Source organism: Rhinolophus ferrumequinum, chromosome 4 (genome assembly GCF_004115265.2).
Source record: "Rhinolophus ferrumequinum isolate MPI-CBG mRhiFer1 chromosome 4, mRhiFer1_v1.p, whole genome shotgun sequence".
In the NCBI taxonomy this organism is placed as follows: Eukaryota; Metazoa; Chordata; class Mammalia; order Chiroptera; family Rhinolophidae; genus Rhinolophus; species Rhinolophus ferrumequinum.
This window is the reverse complement of record NC_046287.1, coordinates 6,940,396-6,955,439: the sequence shown is the minus strand read 5'-3', so window position 1 is coordinate 6,955,439 and position 15,044 is coordinate 6,940,396. Positions and strand designations below refer to the sequence as shown.

The window sequence follows — 15,044 nt, the reverse complement described above, 5'->3', positions numbered from 1 at the left end:
TGGGCATTTGATGGAACCCTGCCGGCATGCCTCACACACTCTATAAACCCGTGTCCCTTGATTTACCAACTTTCTTAGGACTAGTGTCGGTGTGAGACGTGCTAAAGGGAATTTTCATTTTCATATTCATCTTCTACTACCTGTCATCATCTCGTAACTTCAGTGCTGTCTGGGTCAATGCTATCGCTTGGCCATCAGGTAGCCTGTATCCCACCCTCAGGAGCCAGAAAGCTCCTGTGGGGTTGAGGCACCTGGAAATCAACTGTCCCACCCGCTGCTGTGCAGCCTCAGGGAGGCAGGGACCTGGGCCACACCGGCGACATCTACACTGTGGCTGGCCTCCACGGCGCGCTCACCCAGGGGCTGAAGTGAATTCACGGGGCTTCTAAAGGCCTAACTTCACTCCCAGAAGGAAATCCACCATTGGCCTTAGACTTCTCTCAGCAGAAGGCTTCGTCTGGGTATAAAAAAGTAATACTTTCTTGAAAGTAACAGTAGACCTGGTCAGAAAGCTCTACCCTTACAGGAAATAAGGGTTTTCTACATAAACATCTCTAAAGAATGGATCATTTCAGTGCTACCTGGAGACCAGTATCCTCATATTTTATCAACACTCAAATCTAAACCCTCAGAAGATATAACTTCTAACTTCTATGCGAAAGAAGCCTAGAGAAGAGAGAAAGCACAACTGGAGCAGGTCTGTGTCAGGATAGCATTTACAGATTAGTGCGAGGGAACCAAACATTAAATTTAATAAGTGCAAAGCGATGCAGCTGGAAAGAAAGAATAGCCTCCTTAAGTATGATTTAAATGGCATTGAATTAGCTGGAAAGATATCTTTATGTACTGATAGAGGCGGCATGCAAATTGGCAGTTCAGCCTGCGATGCCAACAGAGAAAGCATGACGTGCTCACACAGAGGGCTGTATTTTATGAAAATGCTACTTGGGTTTGTTTTTAAAGGGAAAACCTTTTCCCCTGTATGATGTTGTTCCACTTGGACTCTCCTGAAAGTCAGAGGTCACTGTGGACCGCGCTCAGCATGATACCTTCCCACATCTGGTCACTGCACTTTGCTTGTAAAAATCCAATTGGCCCGGGGCCTTTCCAGCCGCTGCCCTTCACTCATTCAACCAACATTAGCGGCAGGCACTGTGCTGGTTGCCTTAGGGCACATCAAAAGGGACCAAGTCTTCTTCCCTCAGACAGTGCTGGGGTTCAGTTGTGTCCTCCAAACAGATGCTAATGGCTTGACTTCTCGTGCAGGTACAGGTCACTCTATTTCAAAGGTGAGTCTTTGCAGAGGGCCGAGTTCTGATGAGGTCATGAAAATGGTCCGTAATCCAGTATGGCAGGCATTCTTATAAAAAGGGGAACTTTGAACACAGAGACAGACATACCTAGAAGGAAGTCAATGTGAAGACACAGGGAAAGGATGGTCACCTAAGGCCAGGAACGCCAGAGACCACCGGACACTAGGAGAGGGGCACAGATTCTCCCTCACGGCCTCAGAAGGAACCAACGCGGCCAACACCTTCGTTTCCAACTTCCAGCCTCCACAACTACGAGATACGTGTCTGCTGGTAAAAACCACCCAGGTTGTGCTATTTGTTACAGCCACCAGAGAAAACTAAGACAGACTGGGTCACAGAAGAAGTGAGACTGATGGCAAAGCTGCCACAATTGACAGAACTCGTGTGGGTGTATCTGCAGTTCCTGGGGCCAGATTCAGTCACTGGACCACCTTCCTCATCCATCCCATCAAAGAAAATAACGACTTATATTCTATATAGAGGCTGACCCAATGGCGACTGTTTAATCCTCTAAAAGGATGACTCAAAAGAAACAGAAGCAATAAAGGTTAATGGAAAATTAATCTTGGTGACCTATTTGGGCAAATCAAAGTTGTGAGACATGCGTTTATTTAAAAAGAAAATGCAAAGAATTTTTGGAAAAGCAACTTCAGACTGAGGGACAGAGATAAGATTTTAATTAGAAGAGTCTTCAGTATTCACATATTTACATAAATGTTGAAAAGATAAAAGCCTTCTGATAAGGTAATAAAGATGAACAATAGTAATCGTTCTGCGTTAGCTCTGCAGAAGATGGGAAGACATGTCAGGGGACCAGTCTTGTTTGCTCACTGGTTGTTTATATAGGCCCCGTTGCAGGGGCTTTGTGGGTACTCCTGGGGCCATCAGTGCCCTGAGTTCCCCTAGGACAGGCCCTCTGCACCCCAGGCACAAGTGCGTGAAACACACATAAGACAATGATGTCAACAGTATGACTGAATCACTTCTCACACAGTGACACACATCCTGCCATTCATCCTGCTTGTCACTTGGCTGTACACTCGATCCTTTTACCTGACCATGGTGAGCTGTCTGTCCTCCACGTGTTATAAATATGGTATCATGCTGCAGCAAAGGACCTGTAAAATAAAGGCCACCTTGTTAGAAAGAAACGTCAAACATCAAATTCAGAGCTGTTTGAACATACGGAAGCAGATGCAAGGTTCTGCTTGCCAAGTTCGAGCTAAACATTGCCCTTTCCTATTTCCAGCCATTTGCCCTTGGAGAAGTTCTCTGCATGGTGCTAACCTGATATCAATCGATAAATGTGAAAATCTCATCATAAACACAACCCTGGAGCTGTCAATCTTCCGAAGACTATTTCTGCTTTAAAAGCCGTCCTTGTTGCTGAGGCAGCTACCCAGGGCCAGTACCAGGACCTGCCCAAACCTGAGAAAACCCAAATAAATACAGCTGTACGTTCATTAAGGGCTGAATTATCTAAAGTGCCGCTCTGAAGCAGTTTCGGGGGGCTGGCCAGCATGGGATTACTATTTTTAAGTGTGGGAAAGACTTCTTGCAAATTTCCAAGTTAAAATAAGAGTTAGATGCTGTAAGTTTTCTCTCAGAAACTGTTGTTCTGCAAACTATAAAAATGCATCTAGATATTTTCACAGAATACATCCCAACTTTATTTTCAAGAAAGTGCTTTAAAGCCTGGTTACTCAAGTCGAGTCCATGGTCCAGCACCAGCAGCATCGCCAGGGAGCCTGAAACGCCGAAACTGACAACCCACCTGAGACCCACTGCAACCGAATCGGCTTTTAGCAGGATCTTCAGTGATTCTTAAGTACATTCAAGTCTGAGAGGCTCGGTTTGAAGTGCCTCATGCCTCTGGCCCGTGATTACGAGAATCAAAAGAAAGAGGTTGCCTGACACGCTGAGACTGTCCTTTGGTGTCCGGGAATCACAATCCCTTTATCACAGTTGCATGAATCAGGGGGCCTCCTAAACTCCCCAGAAACTCCTGACCACTGGCTAAGTCGAGGTCGCTTTTCCAGAACATGTAGGCTGATTGGAAACTGATATATAAAAGCATTGTGAATCCTAGAAGAATTTTATTTTACACTCAAAGACCAGCATCCTAGGCCACTTATTCATTCTCTAACCAGTTAGTGAACATCTACGTCGGTACTCCATAGTAACCAACATCGTGCAAAGAGCCAAGGTCTGGTGGACGGACAGAAACGGACAGAAATTACAACATGGAATGGTGGCTTGGATGGGGAAAGGTCAGCACAGGGTGCAGAGGAAGACACGGGTGCACACGAAGCAAGCCCCGGAGCCAGGCCTGGAATATTGGGAAGGCTTCCTGGATGACATTTCTAAAGAGAAAAAGAGTTTTTTCAAGAACGAGCCCATCTACAGGCAGAGAGTATGGAGCTGGATTGGGCCAAATATCCAGACTAGTGCTGAAAGAGTCAACTCCAAATACGTTTGCGAACATATTAGATCTTGATTTCACAATCTTTTTTCCAACCGCTCTGAATATTTGTATGCATGAGATATAAATGCGGCAGCCCTTAGGAACATTTTTTTCCCTTTCAACTGTCTACCTGTAGACAAGGAGGAATGGCAAACATCAAATGCAAGCAGCACGGACTCAGAAGTCTGCTGAACACGGCAAGGGGGTTAGGCAAGACACCACTGTGCCTCCACGTTTGCTATTTGATCACACAAAGTGGCAAGGACATCGCAACCAGCAATACAGGAACCATAAAGGAATCACACTGAAGTTAATAGGAAAGTCGCAAAAGGTCTTTGGGGGGGGCAGTGGCTACCTGGCAGGTGCCCCGCTGGGGGGAACTGAGATTCCCTGTGACCCCTGTGCACGCCCCTCTCTGGGACCCTCTTCTCCCTACATTTAAGCACTTCCTGTCTTGTCGCCTTCCTGCTCTCTGACGTGGGTGATTTCTATGACTCATTTTCCTTCTCCCTCACTATCTCCAAGTGCCGTCCCATCTCTCATTCAACTCTCTCTCAATCGGCCTGCTGCTTCACACCTCCTTGTAGGAGAAGAAGGAGGTAAGGGAGAGAAGCAAGGACAATCAAACATCTTGATCCATTTTCCCTTTTCTTCGCTAAGAGCCCCAGCAGTCTCCCCCCCCTCCTTTGCGCTTGCCTTCCCTAGAGCTGCATCTCTGTTATTCTGACATAGTCAGTCCCCCTCCACCCAGACACAGAGCTTAGCAATGGCAGGACAACTGCTGGACTCCTCTACTGTCCCCCTGTCATCCGCGGACTGCTGAGATCCTCCCAGCCTGCGGCCAGGTCGACAGTTGAGAAGAAAAAGAATATTTGTTTTAAAAATGGAGGAAGCTAGCATTTTCTTAACATATTTTGAAATGCAGAACAATTCTAGAATATCCAGCTGCTGTGCTCAAAGGGTATAAAGATGTAAAATTACTAGATATCAGGATTTCATTCCAACCAAGGTTTTCCCTAAGTGCATTCCCTCCAACCCACCATGAACCCCACCCTTTTGTTCGTCTTCCCCCTCTTTGTGCAGATCCCCCAAACACTCCTGGAATGACTGAAATGTAGGTAATTACTAGCCCGAGGCAGATGAATGACACGGGTCAGAGTTAACAGACTGCTTCTTGACAAAGACACAGGCAGCCCACAAAAAAGGCTCATTTAAGGCCCCATCAGGAAGCCTTACAAGTAACAGCTTAATAAATATATGAAAATCATTGTAATAGAGGAAAGGCCGGGTCCCACTTCCCACATGAAATGCACTTGTGGAGAACTCTGCGGGAGTAGGCAGTGATATGACAATCTCACACGTACTCCTCGAATTGAAGAAAGCAATTTGGTTTTCTACAGGTATTTCACTCCTTAATTTTCAACCCCTATAACTATCGGCGAAACTTTGTAGGCAAATGTGTTTTGCCCACCCTTTTATCCCAGTATCTAGGTGGTGTAGTGTATGCCGCTGGCATATAGTATATGTTCCCAAAATATATGATGAAGGAATGAGTTAATCAAATAATTAACCGACCAATCAATCTAAGCATAAGAAATAACGGAATTAAGTAGCTGGAGGAAAATGCTACCACACACTAATACACTTTGAAGATTTCCCCTAGGATTTGAGTATTGTTGCCTCATCGTAAGGTCAACATAGGGTCTTGGATGTAACTCACCGTCAAGAACCAGAAAGGGGAGCAAGCTGCTTTGGGCAGCCACACTGAGCAGTCAGAGGTGACAATTAACATCCTAATAGCAACGGAGACGATGGAAAACTGAAAAGCAGACAAAAGTTCTCAGAAACATACAGTAGCCTGGAATAAAATATGCCATCCCCCATTTGTTCCCGCAGTCCTTTGCACATACCCCCATATTACTGGTCCCATCACACCATCACACTTCCCCTGTGGTGTCTGAGTTGGAATAGAGAGCTGAGGACCTGATCATCGGCCACCAAAATTTTCTATGCAAGCCAAGAAAGTTCCAGAATGGATTCACTCCACCGCCCAGGAAAGGGATTGCAATCCTCGCTTTGATAAGCGGAAGGGCAGACATAACTAGCTGAGTTGTAGCTGAATAGAACCCTAAAAGTCTCGGCCTCTCTGCATTCACCTCAGAATTCAGGGACCAGGTTAGCAGGTCCCCAAAACAGAAACTGCAAGTCATCCCATATCAATAAACCGAGAGTTTAGAGGTGGAGCTGGCTCAGCCAACAATGGTAATTTGTTATATCTTGCCCTGAAGCTCTTAATTAAAAAAAAAAAAAAAAATGTATTTTGTATACTCAACAGTGTTCCAGAAACGGGAATTCACTTTCTTCATGTTCAAAAACGATGAGAGCTTTTCTCATATGAACATTGACATTCACAGCATTGGATCGAGACGGTAGAAAGCCATCCAATCACAGAGAGTGATCTTCCTGTGTTAACCTTCAACTCTATTGGCCACTCAGACTTGGACCAGTTGTAACGAATGCCTTGCACTCACATCTGAAAAGAAGGATTTGACCCCTGGAAGAAAAAACTTTGACAGCTCTAGGACACATGTATTTTAATCTACAGAAGAAAGTATCTTAAGGGCTCATCAATGAACACAAATAGAAAAAAAAATCAAAACTATTTGAAAACAACGCCTGGAAGCCGCTTAGATCATTCCACCACATTTCACGAGAACTAGCTTTGTTACCATTCAACAAACAGGGTTTCCTAACAATGAGGATTTGGAGAAAAGACAACATGCTTTCATCTCCTCCTCCCCGCTAAATTTCATTTTGAGGTTTCCAGCAAATAGTACACCACTATTTCAGCCTTGGCTCTACATAATTATACGTATTTCCAGGAAGCAAAAAGAGTTGTATCTGCCATCCGCATTCACTACCAAAAATTCCAGAGCTATGTTTTTGTCCTGGGGATTAAGGATGGCAAAGAGAAGCACGGGAAATACGGTACCTCCCAAGCCAGTTCTGAGGGCCCACTCCCCGAATCACATGACAGCTTTTCCAGATGAATTCTCTGTTCGGTCTCACCTGAACCTCAGCTTCTTTGTACTTCTTCTATTCTCATGTCAGTAAGCTACTGCTGCTGGGAGGACTGAAACACGCACACGCACGCACGCACGCACACACACACACATACCCACTTCCTTCCATCACGTGCAGGTACCTCCGTGTGTTCATCTCCCATGTCACTTCCCACTTAGAACTCAAGATCAAGGAGTCAAATAGTGCACACGAAACAAGGCCTACAGAAGGAAAATGGATCGATGAAGGGGTCCTCCAAGCCAACACTCCCTCTGCATCCCTGGAAAATACCCTCCAGACACCCCACTCCCGGGACCCTAGAGCCTGCCACGCTTGCTGTGAAACAGCCCTTGCTGACAGAGGACTGGGTGAGGGTGCCTGCCTCTGTGAGAGATCACCCCATATTTTCATGGTTTACCAGGATAAAGCAATTATGGCTTCAGCCACTCATGAATAAAGCCTCTTTAACATTTTAATGAGAACATAAAACTCAGCTTCACTTGGTTTGGCCTCCCGTGAAAGTCTGTTCGCCTTAAGAGAAAGTTTCTTTAAAGAGCTGTAATGAAATTGCAGGCCTCTCAGGGCGTGACCGGGCCTCAGAACGGGCTGCATTATTTCTCTCCTGAACTAACATATATATTTTGATAAGACTACAGTTTGGTAAATGAGAGAAGGCATCGGAAGAAATACCTTCCTCGCTGCGGTATTTGTGTTCTCACTCATTTTATATCTGACTTGTCTCCTAATTCGCTTTTTATGTTCTACACAGCTTTGAGTACAATGTGTGACTCGGTAAGTGTTAAATCATACTTTTCTGCTGGTTTCCCTTCATCATTTTCTACTGCCTCTGTTTTCCCTTGCAATGTGACTGATTCCCGCCAAGGCTACCAACGGCGTTCGCCTGGAGACCCATTAAATTCAGCAGACAACCAAGAGAGCTTCAGAAGCCAAAGGTGAACAAGAAATAAGTCTCAGACTCAGTGACTTAACATGAATGTCTGCCTCTTCCTCTGAACAAAACCTGGATCGGTATGAAGGAAAGAGTCTGTCATTTGAAAACCAAGTAGGAGAGAAGAGTAAAGCTAACAGGGATTGATATTCAGGTCATTCATGCCTTCACCTCTTCAAACATTTACTGAGCACCTACTATGGACCAAGTACTGCTCTAGGTAATGGGAGGACAGGCAGGAATAAGGCAGACAAGGCCTCCCCTGCCGCACAGCTTAAGATCTACTGGGAGAGACAGGCAGTCAGCAAAACCCAAAATGTCAGAGGGTAATGGGTGCTGTGATGAACACACAGCAGGGTGTGGAACAGGCGAGGCTCGTCATATTGGGTGGGCAGGAAAAGCCAAGCAAGCAAGAAACTACAGCCAACTACTTATAGTCATGAAACGACATGGAGGAACCTTAAATGCATATGACAGTGAACGAAGTGCATCTGAAAAGGCCACATACTGTCTGATCCACATAAATGGCACCCTACAAAAGATGAACCAATGGAGATAGTAAAACTCTCAGTGGTTGCCAGGGGTTAGGGAGAGGGAAAGATGAATAGGGGAGCATAGAAGATTTTCAGGGCAGTGAAACTATTCTGTATGATACTGTAAGGATGGAGACATGTCATTAGACATTTGTCCAAACCCATAGAACGCGCGACACCCAGAGTGAACCCTAAGTGAAACTTAGGACTTGAGGTGATGATGACGTGTCAGTGTAGGCCCGTCACTTGTGACAAATGTACCATCTGGGGGGGTGTCCATCGTGGGAAGCGGCTATGCACGGAGGGTTGCGTGGGGGCAGGAGTTATACGGGAACTCTGCAGTTCTGTTCGGTTTTGCTGAGAACCTAAATCTACTCTAGAAAAATAAATATATATTTTTTTAATCCTTAAAAGGCAAGAAAGAGTGCAGTGTGTTGAAGAACTGAAAGGAGTCCAGCTTTACTAGGGTGCAGTGCATAAGGCAGGGGAGGCAGTGCCATCAGGGTCTGCCAGGGAGGTCACGGTGAGAAGGTCGAATTTCACTCTAACGGCACCAGCGGCTGCTGACTCGTTTTAAGCTGGGCTCCGTCCTCATAATGCGTGTGGCGTTGCCGAAAGCTCACTCTGGCTACCATGTGGAAAAAGTGTGGAAAACAAAGAGGCAATGGACAGAGGCTGATGACGGTGGTCTGGCCTAGCATGGGAGCAGTGGAAGTGGGTGTATTTGAAATACGTTTTGAAGGAAGAACTGACAGGATTGGTGCTGGATAGACTGGATGTGAAAGAGAAATCCACGAAGATTTCTGAACAGGAGGGGATATGTTTACTGAGCTGGGAGGCTCCTTCTAGGGGAGTAGGTCTGAGGGCCACACAAGGTGCCGTGTGGTGAGAGCGTCAGGCCCACCCACCGAGAGAGCTCAAGTTCAGCTTCAGCACCTCTGCCTTCATGTGAAAACAGAGGTATAATATGTGTGTGTGGTCCCTACACACACACATCTCCGTATGCATACAGACCTGGAGATATGTAAACATCTAGTGTTTAATAGATGGTTTTTGCAGTTCACCACATGTTGGTATCATTTCAACAATCTTTCAAGGACCAAAAAGAAGACTTATGTGCTGTTGTTGTTGTCGTTGTTCCCATTACATTACAGGAAGCTGAGGGCAAATGAGGTGACGAGTCTTGCCAAAGGTCACACAGCAAGTTGTCAGCAGAGCTGCATGGAGGAACCGGGCTTCTTTGCAGATCACACCACACATCACACACCTCTGTGTGTCACCCAGAAAATGCAGGGAGCCCCCCAAACACTGTTCTCCAGTGGGAACTCGCGTTCTGGAGGAGATAGGTACCACTGCCAACCTTCGTTCAGCTCCTTCTATCTCGATGCTACTTGAAAAATCCATAAAAGGTGGCTGACAAAACTAAACAGGCATATCATGAAAGCAGACCTTCCAGAGAACAAATATTAAAGTGCAATGTGACATCAGTTTTCAACAAGACATTTTAATTATGAACGACAAGGCCTCTCACGCACAAGCCCTTCGGAAACTCTCCAGAGGGTGACACAGATGGCACTTCCTCAGAAATGGGAGAAACGCAGAGCCCAGGGCTGACAGGCTAACGGTACCGCTTTGGACCCCTCATCCGGATCTCCTCACCATTTCTGTAGGTTGCTCAAAGAATACCAGAAGCACTGCACAGATTTTAAGAAAGAAAAAACAAAAACACTAGAACCAAAGAGGTAACAGGTCAGGTCTTGGCAACTTTATTTAAAGGAGTAAAATTCAACCACATGAAATTAGCACGAAAAGAATTCAGATCGTATTTAAAGCAGAAAAACACTGGGGGTGGACCGTGTGGCCTGGACATGCTGCTTAGTCTACGTGCTACCTGCACAAAATTTAAAAATAGGCCCCATTCTCCATCTGCCAGGCTCTCCCTCAGAAGCTGGGGGACTCCCTCCCCACGACACTTTGAAATGTGGAAGGGGAACAGTGAGGGGGTGTCTGCCTCTGCGTTGGCCCTTTTGAGTCATAGAACCTTCAAGAACATTCTCTGTTCTTACTGAAAGTGGGTTGTTTGTTTTCTCATTGATTTGCAGACTTCCTCTCTGCTGCTTTTCTCTAATAATGTTTTTCCAAAGCCCCCCTACATTGCCAGCACAGCCCCACTATTAGACAGCATGGTCGAGTTCACAGTACCCACAAACACTGGACTAGGAACAGCCAAAGGGTTGCAGGAGAAAGGAGTCCGAGACACTTGGTCAGCTGCATCTGCCACCCCACCCCGCCACACACACACACTTAGAGATGGAGAAAAATCACTTTTCAGGGCTAACACCACGGTGGCCGTGTATGTCCAGGCGGGAATCACTTTCCCTCACCACGGACTTTCTTACCAAATGCTTTCACAAAGGTACATGAGACCGATGTGCTCCCAGCACACACAGGCAGACTCGCCACTTGCCCTGCTGTCAGAGAAACACCCAAGCGCCCTACCCCTTGAACCCGACAGTGACTCACGTCTCACGGGTGGGCCCACTCCCGTGGAGGTCGTCTGCCACAGACAGGGCTCATCTCCGCATCCACTCTGCCGACGGAACCCTCTCTACTGCCTGGACACAGCATTTTCCTGCCTGCAATTTCTCAAATCATCAACATTTTCTTTCTGTTTTGATAGTCTGGTGAGTGAGATTTGCAAAAAGAATCCAGGAAAGACAGATGGCAAGAGTGAAGGCCAACCGAGGCTAATTCACGGGGACTCGATGCAGAGAGTCTGCAACGAGGAAGAACCTAAGGCACTAATGAAGACGGACTGACAACGGGCAGCCCGGCAAGCAGACGAGCCACAGGTAAGCGTGACTGAAAGGAAGTGGTGGCTCGCGGACCAGGGCGGCCTTAAGGTGCTGGGCCGTGGACACCATTACGAGACATCTTTTTTTATTATTATTATTAATTAAAGTTTATTGGGGTGACAATTGTTAGTAAAGTTACCTAGGAAAAGGGATCCAATATATGGTGATGGAAGGAGAACTGACTGGGTGGTGAACACACAATGTGACATATAGATGATGTGTTACAGAACTGTACACCGGAAACCCATGAGACATCTTATAGGCCCCTCCGGACACACAAGCAGCAGGAAACCAGGGGCATCGATCACTGGAAACGGTGAGGAACTGAGTCGGCAAAGATAAGGCAAAAGCTGCTGACACTCTGCTCCCTTTAGAGTCAAAACAACCTCTCTGCATTTCTATGTCTCTACGTTCTTCTTCCCCTCACAGCTTGAACTCAATGTCAAATGCCGGGTTATCTTCAGGCGACACCTGAAACCCGGCCTGAAACACAGCGATGATGCTGTAGAGATCTGCACACGGCACATATCATAACCTTCTTCGCAAAGCAGTTTGCACAGGTACTGTATCACTCAATTCTCGTAACAGTATGTGACACCAGCACTACTAAACAAGGGAATCAGGCTCAGGGAGGGAAAACCTTGCACAAGGCCACCACACACGTGAAAGGAGCTTCGTTCACATCTCGGTCTTCTGACTTGGGAGACTGTGCTTTCTAGAATATGCTAACAGTATAGTTCTTGTTTTCTAATTGTACATGCTGAAATATTCACAAATTTAGTCTTCACTGATTCAGAATTAGTGAGGCAATAAAGCATCATCACTCACTTGGAAATCTGGGAGGTGCTATGACAAACATATGCACGGCATAGGTACAGGTCGGCTGTCACCCTGAAGGTGGAGGAAAAGAAAGCTTGTCTTCATTTTGTCATCGGGGCCAACATCCAAACATAGCACGAATGTGCAATTAAAAAAAAAAAAGGATTTGCTAACTACAAATGATTTCATTCTGTTTTCATAGCTAATCAATCTTTTTTTTTAATTAAAAAAAAAAATGCCCTGAAGTTAAAGGTCTACTCTTAAAGGAATAGTACTGAGTCTATAGACAAAAAACAAACAAATAAAACCCATATGCTTTTGTCAATGACTTTTATTATCTGTATTATCCTGTAGTTCAATTTTTTTTAAATTAGTTCCTAACTGCCTTTCCCGAAATAGTCCAACACAAAGCTGGTTTTCAAATATTTGTTGAGTGATAGAGTGAATACATAACTAAATGAATGCACGTGGCCCTCAAGCTACACTTTCTGTCAGTTGAAGAATAAAATGGCACCTGCTTCGGACACTATGGACCAAGTCTTGGCTTTGGAATCACAAATCAGATTCAACTCCTGCTATGTGCCAACTGTATCTCTTGGGCAAATTACCTCATCTCTTGATCCTAAGCTTCCCCATCTGTAAAATGGGGTAACACTGGGTACCACACAGAACTAATATGAAGATCAAATGAAGTCAGAGATTTGGCACATTGCTGAGGTTGCACAAGTTTCTGTAGCCTATTTATCCATCGCCCTCCTTCCACACTTAGCATGACCCCTTACACAGCAATCTTTATAATGGTGCTTCAGTTTACATCACCCTATTGTAAAGTTAATGGCTAAACATCAACTTTATTGACCACGATAGTCAAATTCCCCTCCACTAACATCCAACTTATCTAGTCATGGGCTGGACGTAAGTCGTTGTGCATAGAACACTTTCAACAAGTTTTGATGACTTTTGAGTAAATGTCCCAGAGAAGTGAAGCTCATCCTTTTACGCACAAATGTTTTCCTATCTTGAAGTTTTCTAAAATGTTTTATGCACTTAAGCACTTTGCTAAAAGAGCATGTTGAAAGACCTTTAACCTTTTCTTGACGCACGATTATCGACATGAACTTATTAAGACCTAGCACTGGAACGAAAAGTTACAATTCTTTGGAGGCTTTACAAGTCAGTAGATTTGCTCACACTAAATATTCCCAGATGTATGTGCTGTAAGCATTCCTTTCATTTCTCCCTGTGGTCAACAACTTCATCTCCCGGAAGGCATGAGAAATGGGGAAGTAATAAGATGAGGTCCTTGCCATCTTCCAACAGTTGACTAGGAATTATTCTCAGATATTTCTCCTCTGTGGCCTCCTGACACACGTGTTTGCTAAGAGCTTCAAAGAGGGTCCACATCTTTCTTAGTCCAAGGACGACTGCTCCATCCCTAATGCCTTACTCATGATAGGTTCTCAACAAATATTTATGAAGTGAATTAATAGAGTACACAGTATGCTACCCTTATAATTACTGTTTTCTAGTTGGAGACTTTATACTAATCCATCACTAGGCCCCTTCCTCACTTGGGGCTGTACTTTCTCATCTGCAAAATTAAGGCAACTGCATTAAATTATCCCCAAGATCCTTTCCAACATGAATTTTCCATGATCTTATACTTCTGGACACACATATATGTTCCAGATGATAAGAGTTGCTGGAAACCTGACCACCAGATAAGTGAGGCGTTAGAGAACATAATGAATAAACAATGCATCCTTCACTTTCTGAAACAGCAGCTGAGTAAAAAGGTATTATCCTTGTACCATGGCAATAAATATATTTTTAAAAAATAGCTCTCTTATTTCTTCCGCTAACCCCTAATATCATATGTCAGAGTAGAAATATTGACCTTGGAGTGTAAACATATTGATATTTTTTTTCTGTGTCAAATGTTTATAATAAGTAAAAACCTAGTATATCTCAAAAGATGTCAACTGCAGTCAGGCAGTTTCCCTAAAGGAAAATGTTGCGCTTTCATGGACCGATGTTCCTGGGATTCCTTCAAGTATTACTTGGTCTATATGTGAACTTACCAGCTACAGCCATTTCAATAATACTACAGTATCACTCTTTGCACAGAAATGGAATTCAACTTCTTGAAACTACAGTCTAACTCTGTTAAAACTGAAACTTGTAAGTTAAAAGAGTTCATGAGTTTCACACAAAAAGGAAGGAGACATTTCCAAATAATAAGCCAAATGTTCATCAGCAAGCTGGTCTGGGTGGACCTGAGCTCGGTTTCCCCCGGAGGCCTGAGGCAAGGGAAGCCTGAACAGCCTTCCCTTCCATCTAGGATGGTGTTCTTTTAATTCAGTTCCACTCAAATTCAAAGTATACTTTCCTCAAACACTGCGATGAATTCTCATGGGGATACAAAACATGAATAAAATATATTATCCCACCTCGGGGAGGTGCAGCAAGGCCGGTGGACAAGAGCAGTGACACGGAAAGGACTGCCTAGGATAGACGCCCAACTTCGCCAGAATTAATGTAAAACTTGGGCCAGTCACTCAACCTTTCTGATCGAAGGTCTCTGTCTGCAGAATGGTGATGATAACAGGACCTATCTCATGGTGTTGTTACGAAGATTAAATAAGTTACGACTCTCAAAGCTTTAAGAAGAGCTCCCGGCACACAGCGAGCATTCGACGTTAGTATCCTCATCGCGATTATCACCATCATGAACATACAATCCACGAGTTGAAACATTTCATTTTTTTTTTTTATTTAGTAAAAGTGAAGCTATGACAGATCCTAGGAAATGAAAGGGAAAAAACTCGAAAATGATTTTTCCAACAAGTTTCATCATTATCTTTGTGTCTTCTTGACAAATCCTTACTAAAACCAGTCGTCAGAGATGTAAAGATAATAGTGAGGGAGGGTGTGGAGAAAGACGTAAAGAAACAAAGAAACCTGAGGAAGGGGAGAGAAAAGGGAGAAAGAGAGGAAGCACACGGGAGAATCCTTCAGAGTCACCTCCTGACATCGGCTGAAGTGAAG

At 44.7% G+C, this 15,044-nt stretch overlaps 1 protein-coding gene across 4 annotated transcripts in view; it reads right to left on the bottom strand.

The window, feature by feature from the left end:
- ENOX1 (ecto-NOX disulfide-thiol exchanger 1) overlaps positions 1 to 15,044 on the bottom strand; it is a 504,034-nt gene that overhangs the window by 401,564 nt on the left and 87,426 nt on the right. For all 4 annotated transcript variants that reach the window (XM_033105019.1, XM_033105016.1, XM_033105021.1 and 1 more), the window contains exon 2: positions 2,367 to 2,431. The gene's annotated coding sequence lies outside the window, so the exon portion shown is untranslated. The remainder of the gene's footprint in view (positions 1 to 2,366; positions 2,432 to 15,044) is intronic.